Genomic DNA, 12,123 nt, shown 5'->3' on the forward strand with positions numbered 1-12,123 from the left:
CACTGCTCCTGGCACCATATTTTATTTTTAAAATTATTTTTATACATCATCATGTCCTGTTGAAATTAAGCTTTATAAACTCCAAAACATTGCTAATCGAGAGTAAGTCAGTTCTCAGACATTCTAGGTAAGTCCTCATGTATCACAGATGGTAGCTTAAGTCGTGAGAGTAGACAAAAGATGGTGGAAATACTATCAATGTGCGGAATCATGGAAACCGAAGGGAGAGACTCTAACAGGAAGAACAGAGTGGTCAGCAGTGACAGATACATTATCAAAAGGTCAAGTAAGATAAAAACTGGAGTATCTGTTCATCATTAGGACTTGGACAAGAGCAGGTTCAGTGGCATGGAGAAGGCTGAAGGAAAACCAGTGAATTGAGAATCAGATGAGAAAAAATAATGCAAATATCAACTATAGACAATCCATTCAAAGAGTGTATCCAAGTAGGCAAGTGGACAACAGAGTGGAGCCGGACAGGAATGTGATGTCCAGGAAAGCTTTCTAAACGTGTTTCTTAAACAAGCTTAATCTTGTTTAAACACCAGTGGGAAGGAGTCACCAACGAGGAGGGAAGAAAAGAAACAAGGGTATAAAGCAAAGACCTCAAGAAGGAGAGAAAGCATGGGCCTCCAACGGAACCTGGAGAGATTATCAGCATCTGCCAGGAAGAGGGAAAGTCTTCCACTGGCACAGAAGGTAATGATTAGAGAAAGATAAGAGTGCAGGTAAATTTCCAGGTTTAGGGGCTACACACTGATGAACTTTCCATCTGATGGCTTCTACTTTCTATTTTAACAGCCACGGTTATTTGCTGAGAGTAAAGTGAGAGATAGAAGAGCCAAAAGTTTAAGGAGAAGGAAGAAGGTTTAAAATAGGGGGTGTGGGGAGGGGAAGGTGCAAGAATACACAGGTTCCGTAAGCAGAGAGCTTTCAAAGAATTTTGAAAAAAACCTTTGAGAACATTCGTCATGATTACGGACTACAGATGAAAAGAAAAGAGAACATCAGATAAAGAGTGGGAGAAAGGCTACTGAGAGGAACAAAACCAGGATAACGTGGGTGACGGACATGAGAAGAAAAGGTTCTAAAAAGAATGACGCAAACCAGTGTCATACAAGTAAGGAGAATAAAAACTGAGGAAGGATCCTTGCATTTGGTAAGAGGACATTAAATAAATGGATTTTTAAAGGATGGTGAAGGCAGATAACAGCTAAAATTTTTAAAGAAGATTAGTGAGGAAATGAAGAACATATGAATACAACATTTATTTGAAATTCAGTAAGAGGGAGAATAAAAACAAAAAGGTGACACAACTTCAAATGAAAAATTTTAAAGTTGGGGCAAATCGGTATTTTTTAAAACTGCAGCAAAAAATAATGAAAGATATATAAATACATGGAAGAGGGAGGAGAAAGTCTGATGGAAGAAACGTGCTAGTGCTCATGAGAGGTCAAATGAATGGCATACTACTTTGCAACAGTTCTTTAGTCTTAATTCAAAATGATAACTGAGGCTGAGGAGGATTGCTTGAGCCCAGAAGTTCAAGACCAACTGAACAACATAGTGAGATCCTGTCTCTATTTTTAATTTTTTTTTCATGCCCAGACTGGAGTGTAGTGGCGTGATCTCAGCTCACCATAACCTCCACCTCCCAGGCTCGAGCGATTCTCCTGCCTCAGCCTCCCGAATAGCTGGGACTATAGGCATGCTGCCACCATGCCCGGCTAATTTTTGTATTTTTAGTAGAGACAAGGGTTCACCATGCTGGCCAGGCTGGTCTCAAACTCCTGACCTCAAATGATCCACCCAGCTTGGCCTCCCAGAGTGCTCGGATTACAGGTGTAAGCCACCATGCCCGGCCTTATTTTTAAAATTTTTAAAATGATGATAGGCAATGTCATTTAATTATTCTTCACAGTAAAAGAAGAACTAAGCTGCGGTAATTCATTCTCTTCTTGGAGTCACATTAAAATCAATTATTGATGTGATGCATTGCTTCTCAGTCTTCTGGCTAAGATCAAGTGTACTGACATGACAGGGCACAAATGAATCTCTCAGCCAAATGTTTTTCTTTAATGCTCCAGGTTTCTCTTCAGGAAAATAACAACTAAAAGTCTAGCAACAGTAATAAGAACTATCAATATCTCCACATTTTATTTTCTTCAAACTTTCTTCACTGATAAAGTCATCTTCAAGATGCAGTAATGGCCAGGCGCCGTGACTCACGCCTGTAATTCCAGCTTTGGAATTACACTTTGGGAAGTTGAGGCGAGTAGATCATTTGAGGTCAGGAGTTCGAGACCAGCCTGGCCAACATGGTGAAACTCCGTCTCTACTAAAAACACAAAAAATTAGCCAGGTGTGGGGGCTGGTGCCTGTATTCCCAGCTACTTGGGAGGCTGAAGCAGGAGAATCACTTGAGGCAGCCAAGGTCCCACCACTGCACTCCAGCCTGAGCTACAGAGAGAGACTCTGTCTCAAACAAAAAAAAGATTCAGTAGTGATGCTTGAAAGACATAGATGCCAGACATAGACAATAGTAGCAAGTGTCATTTGTCATAAAAATGTCTTTTGGAACCCTTCAGCATACAGCTTCAAAGATAGGTCACTAGACAGCCAAAAATAGCAGTCAAATTTGCAAATTTTGTTATTCTAAAATATTGAAAAATATCTGCCCAATGAGATTTCCTTCCTTCCTTCCCTCCCTCCCTACCTCTCTCCTTCCTTCCTTCCTTCCTTCCTTCCTTCCTTCCTTCCTTCCTTCCTTCCTTCCTGCCTCCCTCCCTCCCTCCCTCCTTCCCTCCTTCCCTCCGTCCCTCCCTCCTTCTCCCTTTCTTCCCTTTTTTTTTTGACCAAGTCTCATTCTGTTGCCCAGGATGGAGTACAGAAGCATGCTCACAGCTTATTGTAGCCTCAACCTTTGGGTCTAGGTAATCCTCCCACCTCAGTCTGCTGGGTAGCTAGGACCACAAGCACATGTCATCATGCCTGGCTAACTCTTTGTATTTTCAGTAGAGACTGGGTTTCACCATGTTGCCTAGGCTGGTCTAGGCATAATCATTTAAAGTTATAATCATTTAAAAGTTTTTTTCCCAGTTTAACTTCTGAGGATCAACAATTTATTTTTTAAAATTCTGCACACATACTTGTACAGCTGTGGTCAAATTTAAACAACACAAGAAAATCCTCCTTATTATCTTCACTACCTAAAAGCACAGTACAACTTAGAATATCAGTGACCCCATTCATTTGGATTACAAAATCTGCACCAGACTATAGCCACCTTACCATTATTGCTGAAATGTCCCATAATGGTACAGAATAGAGATATGTCATCACTAAGAAGTATAATTTTTAATTTCCAGCTGATTTAGCATCAAAAATCATGAGCACAATATCCATGAATTCTAGCTGAATACTTTTTCAAGAGATAATGTAGCCATTTTTCCCTTATGCCACTGATACATGACTAAATGAGACAATAGTCTTTCTCAGGAATGATACTTGAATAAATAGGAAACTGAGATAACTTTGTCTTTGTTCTTTCTTTCTTTGAAAATATTTGAAAGGGCTTACTTAAAAGTCCAGTATGCTATATTTCCAAGAATCTTTTTAATCTTAAAGATTTTTAATTTGTATTTGCAACGCCAATTAAATTCCCTGTAATTATAGGAAAATGACAACACGGGTCCGTCATTTTACTAAAGTTTTGCCCATTTGGTAAAATCATATTTTAAAGAATCTTCATTGAAAGTCTTATACGTTTTCTCAGGTGATCATTTCCCTCAACGTTTTTGTTCTTCCGGATCCAGTTATTGCATATACCTCTGCATTTTTTACTCCGTTTTTTCCTCTAATCGTGAAACAACAAATTTTAAAAGCAAATTGATCTAGTTTGATTTAAAAATACAATTATCACTAGAGTCTTGAAAATACCACACTTGACAAATGCAAAGTTCAAAAATAAAATTTAGTTGAATGACTCATCGTTTTTAACAACAGCAGATAAAATTCTCCCACACTTTGGTTAACCGTGATTTATGTCAATATAACTATACAATGACAGCTGTCGCATTACACTCGTGATTAAATTGACCATCACTCTAATTCAGATAATTTTCCTCTTTTGTTCCAAGTTACCCTTATAGTTTAAGTAGGGCCCAGGGAAAAGGAAATTTTCAGTAAATGCTGTTGTGCAGCAGGCTATGTCATTTCCTCACAAAGTCCCTATTATTATAGGCTTAATAGACCCTTATTTAATCAGAATATCAAAGAGTACAGATAAATATTTAAATACAAAATTATGCTTTACATTGCTAAGTAACCAATTTAAACACATCCCACACAGCTGGGAGATTTTGTTTTTTTACTCCAATGGGAAAAAAGACAGAGAAAACTGCAAATCCCTTTTAAGTAGCAGCAAAAATCACTCTCTCTCTTCCCCACTACCAATCTGTCCTGAATTTTAACATCCCCAAACAAAAAAATCCGTAAACATGTCATTTCTATGAATTCAAACTTGAAGGAAATAAAATAATTTCTCTCCATGTCCTTTGTTGTAAATATTTATCACTGCTATGAAAACTATGAAAGTTAGAAATTTAACTTTGAAAAGTAAAGCATAAATAATAACCTTTAAGTAATATAAATTGATTAATATTGCCTGAACTAAATGCTAAAAACTATTTTCACGCCACTAACCAGAAGTCTAAGACTCATAAGAAAAAGCCGGGCGCGGTGGCTCATGCCGTAATCCCAGCACTTTGGGAGGCCAAGGTGGGGATCATGAGGTCAAGAGATCGAGACCATCCTGGCCAACATGGTGAAACCCCGTCTCTACTCCAAATATAAAAATTAGCTGGGTGTCGTGGCTCGCACCTGTAGACCCAGCTACTCAGGAGGCTGAGGCAGGAGAAATGCTTGAACCCAGGAGCGGAGGTTGCAGTGAGCCGAGATTGTACACTGCACTCCAGCCAGGCACCTGGTGACAGACAGAGACTCTGTCTCAGAAAAACAAACAAAGCAAAACAAAACAAATCAAAACCAAAAAACAAATCTTGAATTTCTTCCTTACAAACAGGGGCCAGGCATAGTGGCTTCAGACCTGTAATCTCAGTGCTTTGAGGGGGCTGAGATGGGAGGGTCTCAAGCCCAGGAATTAAAGCCCAGCCTAGACAATGTATCAAGATCCCATCTGTACAAAAAGTTTTTTAAAAATTAGCCAGCCTTGGTGGCATGCACCTGTAGTGCTAGCTAATTGGGAGCCTGAGGTGGAGGGATCGCTTGAGCCCAGGGGTTGGAGGCTGCAGTGAGCTATGATGGTGCCACTGCACTCCAGCCTGGGTGACAGAAAAAGACAAGACAGAAAAAAAAACAAAAAGAAAAAGAAAGAAAGACGAAAAAAAGAGAGAGAGAAAAGAAAGGAAAGAAAGGGAAAAAGAGAAAGAGAGAGAGAGAAAAGAAAGGAAAGAAAGGGAAAAAGAAAGAGAGAGAAAGAAAAGAAAAAAGGGTAAACACCTGGGATGGATAGCTGTGAAAAAGTCCTTTAGATTTTCTTCTCTTATCATTTACTTAATGCTTCAGTCTTATAATTTAATATACTGTTTATGAAGTGAAGACATTGTCATGCTTTCTTTTCTTTAGAATAAAAATCATTCAAGGCAAAGAAGAAAAAGAGAAAAAAATTCCATCCTGTGTAACACTCTGGGAACTAGTGCAGAATACCCCTTCACGTTTGTCTTTCATTTCATCCAGGTTTCAATGGCTCCACTTTCACGGAAGCAAAAAGATCAATGTTGTATTGTAAATTTACTTTTTTATTCTGACTCTGTACAAGTTAATCTACTTCTCTGTATCTCAGGTTCCAAACCAGTTAAGGGAATATTTTCCATTTTAATGAGAAATGGAGGATGAGTGAAAATGTTTTAGTTATTTTAAGAAATGTACAAGAATTTAAAAATAGGAGGTATAATTTTGAAGAACCATGATTTTGTTCTAAACCAAGCTTACGAACTCAAGTATTTCAAAGAAGAGCCCTTAGGGCTGGCAAGACTATGGCCTACCTGTGGGTCAGTCTGGCCCACTGCCTATTTTTGCAAGGCCTCTGAGTTGAGTGGTTTTTACATTTTTTAATGGCTGGCGGGGGGGATCAAATAAGTATAACATTTTATGATGTGAAAATTATATGAAATTCAAATTTCAGTGTCCATAAATAAAGTTTTATTGGAACACAGTACATGCTTATTCATTTAAGTGTTGTCTATGGCTGCTTTTTGACAGAATTGGGTAGGTGTGACAGAGACCGTACGCACACAAAGTATACAATGTTAATATTTACTATCTAGCTCTTTAAAGAATATTTGCTAACCCCCGCTTCAGAAGACCATATAGTTATTCTTTTCTTTTCTTCTTTTTTGAGATGGAGTTTCACCCGTCACCCAAGCTGGAGTGCAACGGTGCAATCTCTGCTCATTGCAACCTCTGCCTCCCGGGTTCAAGCAATTCTCCCACCTCAGCCTTCCAAGCAGCTGGGGCCTTAGATATATGTAACCATGCACGGCTAATTTAAAAAATTTTTTTTGTAGAGATGAGGTCTCCTTATGTTGCCCAGGCTGGTCTAGAACTCCTGGGCTCAAATAATCCTCCCGCCTTGGCCTCTCAACGTGCCAGTTATGGGCAACAGTCTTTTGTTGTTTTCTAAGCTTTGTCTATGACTTCCAACAACTAAAGATCCAGTGTTGGGATAGGAATATGCTTTCAAAGCTTTGATTAAAGGTAAACAGGAGCCAGGCACAGTGGTTCATGCCTGTAATCCAAACACTGGGTAAGCTGAGGCAGAAGGAGTCCTTGTGCCCAGGACTTTAAGACCAGCACACACACACACACACACACACACACACTATATAATATATATATATACATATATAATGTATATATGTATACATATATACATACATAAATTTTTTTTGAGACGGAGTTTTGCTAGTGTCTCTCAGGCTATAGTGCAATGGTGCAATCTCAGCTCACTGTAACCGCCACCTCCTGGGTTCAAGTGACTCTCCTGCCTCAGCCTCTCAAGTAGCTGGAATTATAGTCTGGCTAATTTTTGTATTTTTAGCAGAGATGAGGTTTGGTTTCACCATGTTGGCCAGGTGGGTCTCGAACTTCTGACTCAAGTGACCCACAGCCTCAGCCTCCCAAAGTGCTAAGATTATAAGCATCAGCCACTGCGCCTGGGCAAAAAATTTTTTTTAATTATCAGGGGGTCAGGCCAGGTACTGTGATTCATGCCTGTAATCCCAACATTTTGGGAGGCCAAGGCAGGTGGATCACCTGAGGTCAGGAGTTCGAGACCAGCCTGACCAATATGGTAAAACCTCATCTCAACTAAAAATACAAAAATTAGCCAGGTCTGGTGGAGTGTGTCTGTAGTCCTAGCTACTTAGGAGGCTGAGACAGGAGAATTGCTTGAACCCGGGAGGCAGAGGTTGCAGTGAGCCGAGATCATGCCACTGCACTCCAGCCTGGGTGACAGAATCAGATTGTCTCAAGAAAAATAAAATAAAAAATAGTGGCGGTACACGCCTATAGTCCTAGTTTAGCAGAAGATTGAAGCGGGAGGATTCCCTAAGCCAAAGAGGTCCAGGCTGCAGTGAGCTATGATTGCATCACTGTATTCTAGCCGTGGCAGAGCAAGACCCTGTCTCTTAAAAAAAAAAAAAGTAAATAAGCTATACATGCCATGCAAATAAAGAGACAGAAAAATCATTCCATAATAAAGCCAGAAGATCAATGTTCTTGTGTAGCTGTGAATTTGCTATGAAGTTTTTTAGGAAGAGAAGCGCCAATAATACTTTGGGCAATAAGGACAGTCCCTGACTTAATGATGGTTTAACTTAACGATTTTTCAACTTTATGACGATGTGAAAGCAGTATGTGCTCAGTACTCTCCTTAACTCACAATGGGGTTACGTTCAGATAAATCCATTGTAGGTTTATCATATGCTAACTAACTATATCTTCAACTTACGGTGAGTTTGTCGGGACATAACCCTATTGAAAACTGAGGAGTATCTGTACTTCTGGAATAAACGAGTGAGTCCCAAATGAAATTTTAAAAGAACAGGACTCATCTGCATGGAAAAGTTGTGCAACTTTCAATTAATACCCATTTCATTGCTTTATAATAATAATTCATGGGACAAGATGAGCGTAGATAAATAAATAATCCCTTCTACTTATATGAAACAAATCATTTATTCTCGGTCCTCTTCTCTTCTAATTCTATATTCAATTTAATCTGTCCTTACAGCTTCAATTAACACTTCCTGCTTCCTCTGAAACCCGAATCACCAATTTCAGCTTCTGGACTCTAGAGCTTCTCCTGACATCTCCGCTTGAATGCTCCAAAGACAATTCAAACTCAACATGTTCAAAATGGAAACCACGATCTTCCTCTGACATTAAAAAATAAAGACCCTTCATCCAAACAGTTTTCCAAGCTAAAAAACTAAGTCATTTACTTTTCTGTTCACCTTCTGAGCCGATTGATTTTAAAGCCCTGTGAACTCTACGCCTTCACTATCTACCCTCTCCTCTCCATCCCTCCTACTAGTTTCCTACTTCAGGCCCTAATCCTCTCTTATCTGTGCTATTTCAATAGCAAGAGTCTCCCAACTTATCTCCCTACCTTTTGCCTCTCTCTATCCCATCCAGCCTCCAAGCCATCTTCAGGTTATCTTTCTTAAATACTTATATCTAAAATCCTTCACTAGCTCTCCATTGTCTTTAGAATCAAGTCCAAAGTCCTTAGCATGAAACTCTGGCTCTTCAGGACCTAGCACCAGAAGACATCGTTCCCCTCTTTTTCTGAATCATAACTTTTTACTTCCTAAGTCTGTAATGTTGTCTTATATCGTACTTCAAAGCATTAAAAGTACTTTTAACACTATATTTTTTAGAGAAACATCCCGCCAAACTGAATTACTCATTTCTTTGTTCCAAATGAAGGAAACTGAATCCCACATTACCTAGAAAGTTTAGTGATCCTAATGCAATCAGCAAGGAAGCTCTGCACTTTTTTTTTTTTCATCTTATTTCCAGGCACCCTCTCCTTTAGCCCAACCACCCATTTCTATACACTCTGACCTTCAGTGACAATGGACTACAAGACATTCCTCAAACATACCATATACTTTCACACTTATCCCTGGTTTTCATTCATACCTCCTGTTTCCTGACCCAATTTCAGCAAACTCCCATTCATCCTTCAAAGACACATTTAAATATGGTATCCTCTCTCTAACCCTCCTTCCTACCACATGCAGAATTATTTTTCCTCATTAGTGTTCCCATTAAACTCTACCTATACTTTTTTTTTCTGCAACTCTTCAAACATACCTAAATCTATACTTCTTTACAGCTTTTATCATGCTGAAATTGTAGGGACTTATTTACATGTCTGGTTATAAGCTTTTTGAAAATAGGGAAGCATTTTCTTTTCTTGAATCTCACACTTAACTGACCATCTAAGAACAGATATTTTTAACTTCTTAATGAAAAAAAACACCTCATATTGTTAAGATAATGCCATAACTGTCATTACTGAGGGACTGAGAGCTTAGAATCAAACCCATGTCATTCACCAGTAACAACAAAAAGAGTTCCTACATACAAACTATAATTAAATCATATCTTGGACATGACTTCTTCGATATATTGCAATACCAGTTTACTTTTTCCTCTCTTTCCTTCTTTTTGAATAAGTTTTTTATAGACCTCTTTTTAAAATACTTATTAGATTTCATTTATATTTCACTCACAGAATTTGAAACTCAGTATAGTGCAAAGGTTATAATCCTTGGAGGGTGACTGATTTGAATCCTCCCTCTGCTATCGAGGTTGTCTAGTCATGGCCAAGTTACTCAACCTCTCTTTGCCTCTTAATGAGATGATCATAATAACGTCCCTCATGTGCTGTTGGGAGGATTAAATAAGCTAATTACATGTAAAGAATTTAGAATACTGCCTGGCACAGAGTAGGTACCAACGAATGCTAGTTGATGTTGTTATTGTTACCATCCGCTTTAAAAACAACTTTTGCTTTTTCGGTGCTTATTTTCACCCACTTGGTAGAGTGTAATCTCCTAGATGAAAGGAATTACATACTGCTTTTACATAAATATCAGCTTGTGCCTTGGAATACAATAGGCCCTCAAAAAACAATGTGAATGTAAGGTTTCAGACCTCCAAGATCAACAAATTAAAAATCATAGAAAAATTTATACATGGAGTACAAGTTTAAAATTCATGTTTTAAAGTAGTTTCAAAACACCCATCCTCCACTGACTTGTTGAAACATGTTTAAGTAAAATTTCTAAAGCAACACCAAAAAAATTACATTCACTAGTAACTCTCCCTCTACTACTTCATTTATTTTGATCTTGGTATCCAGTGGTCTAAAATTCTCACCTATAACTTAAGCCTCACTACAAATCCTTTAAAAGTAATATATTTTTCAGCTTTTGAAAACTGCTTATTCTCAATAAGAAAAATGAATATTCTTCCTTTATTGCTGCATTTAAAAAATGTACTACCACATTCAACACACACATACACCAACTAATGAAAGACTAAGACACATAATTACTACATTTCCTGGTTTCTGCCTGGCAAACTCAGAACAGGCCTACAAGTATCCCCAGCAAAAGCCCACGGATTACAAAACTGTCATTTTCCTTTTTATTTCCCATCTCCCCCCTAAAATCCCTCACACACATACCCACAGTAAATAACAAAAACGTCAATAATAAAGGCTGCATGAAAAAATATGGCCATATATTAACCATATTTTGAAGGATTTAAATCTTCCTGTAAGCAGCCCCTCAATTCACAAAAACAAATGAAAGTCTTGATTTGGAGCAATATCCCAAACTTCCTTTCGCAGGTATCTTAAACGACAACTATTTAGCTAAGGCAAAGAAGTAGATTATTTGATTGCTACAGACCTCATGGTAAATGATTCAGCAAGTGTATAGATAACACCACTGTGCTAGTCTAGAAAATTTCAGCAATCAGTGAAAAATAGAACACACTCAAACAATGGTGACTTTGTGTAAAAAGAGTGTAAACAACTTATTTACACAGTAAGCAAGGATCTAGCACTTTATCTAAAACACTGCAAGAGAATCACACCAGGCACTTAGTAGTTGCTTCACAGAATATACATGCTCCACACGCACGTTCAAATATCTGACACTGTAGAATACTCTCACTCATCTCATTTGACCCAGAGAATACCCATAGGCATGAACGTGTCAGTTTCACAGTTAGAGAAAGGGACCCAGGAAGTCAATTCGACCGAGGTATCACATCTGGTTCCGTGGGTTCTGGCCCCAGACTTGAGTCTTTTGAGTCATAATCTAATCATCAGCTGCTATACAGCACTAGTTACTCAAATGCTCTTAAATGTTCCACTGTCATATTTTTAAATTAAAATTATACTTGACAACTTTCGGTATTGTGCTTATTAGATGCTGTTAAGAATCAAAACACCAAAAAAAAAAAAAAAAAAAAGGCAAAAAATTGTTTAGAAGTGCATCATCCCAGCAGGTCTAAGTTCAAGCTCACTGGCTAATCTTGGCGAAAGGCCGCGTCTCCCCCGGGCTGCGGGGCGCTCCCTCCCTCTTCCCCAGTAAAGAGCGGCGCCCCGCCGAGGGGTTCCCAAGCCCCAGAGGTGAGCGGCGAGGATATCCTCAGCCAGACCCGCCACGACGTGCGGCCACGAGAGGACGTCCCGAAGCCGAGCGTCCGCTGGGCCCAACACTCTTTTGCTCCTCCGGACCGAAGAGGTGCAGAGACCGCGGGGCGCTGGGACGCTACCTCCGCCAGCCCGGCTCGCACCTTCCGCGGACGACGCCGCTGCGCCGCAGCCCCGCGCCCGACGCCCAGAGGGTGATGCCAACCGCCCCGAGCGTCCGAAGTCCCTTCCGCTTGACACCCCGCTCCGGACCACCCGATTCGTACCTGTCTGAACCTCGACGTTGCCTCTGCAGTCGAGCTGGTCCCCAGAGCCTCACTCCGGTCGGCTCCTTCCCGCCCCCGCAGGCTCGGCCAAAGTCC

The 12,123-nt window shown here is 39.6% G+C and overlaps 1 protein-coding gene across 5 annotated transcripts in view; it reads right to left on the reverse strand.

The window, feature by feature from the left end:
* Window positions 1-12,123, reverse strand: part of DENND2C (DENN domain containing 2C) — a 78,244-nt gene extending 66,121 nt beyond the window's left edge. For all 5 annotated transcript variants that reach the window (XM_003733537.6, XM_009001942.5, XM_035252525.3 and 2 more), the window contains exon 1: window positions 12,028-12,123. The gene's annotated coding sequence lies outside the window, so the exon portion shown is untranslated. The remainder of the gene's footprint in view (window positions 1-12,027) is intronic.

The sequence above is a fragment of the Callithrix jacchus genome, chromosome 7 (assembly GCF_049354715.1).
Source record: "Callithrix jacchus isolate 240 chromosome 7, calJac240_pri, whole genome shotgun sequence".
Classification (NCBI taxonomy): domain Eukaryota; kingdom Metazoa; phylum Chordata; class Mammalia; order Primates; family Cebidae; genus Callithrix; species Callithrix jacchus.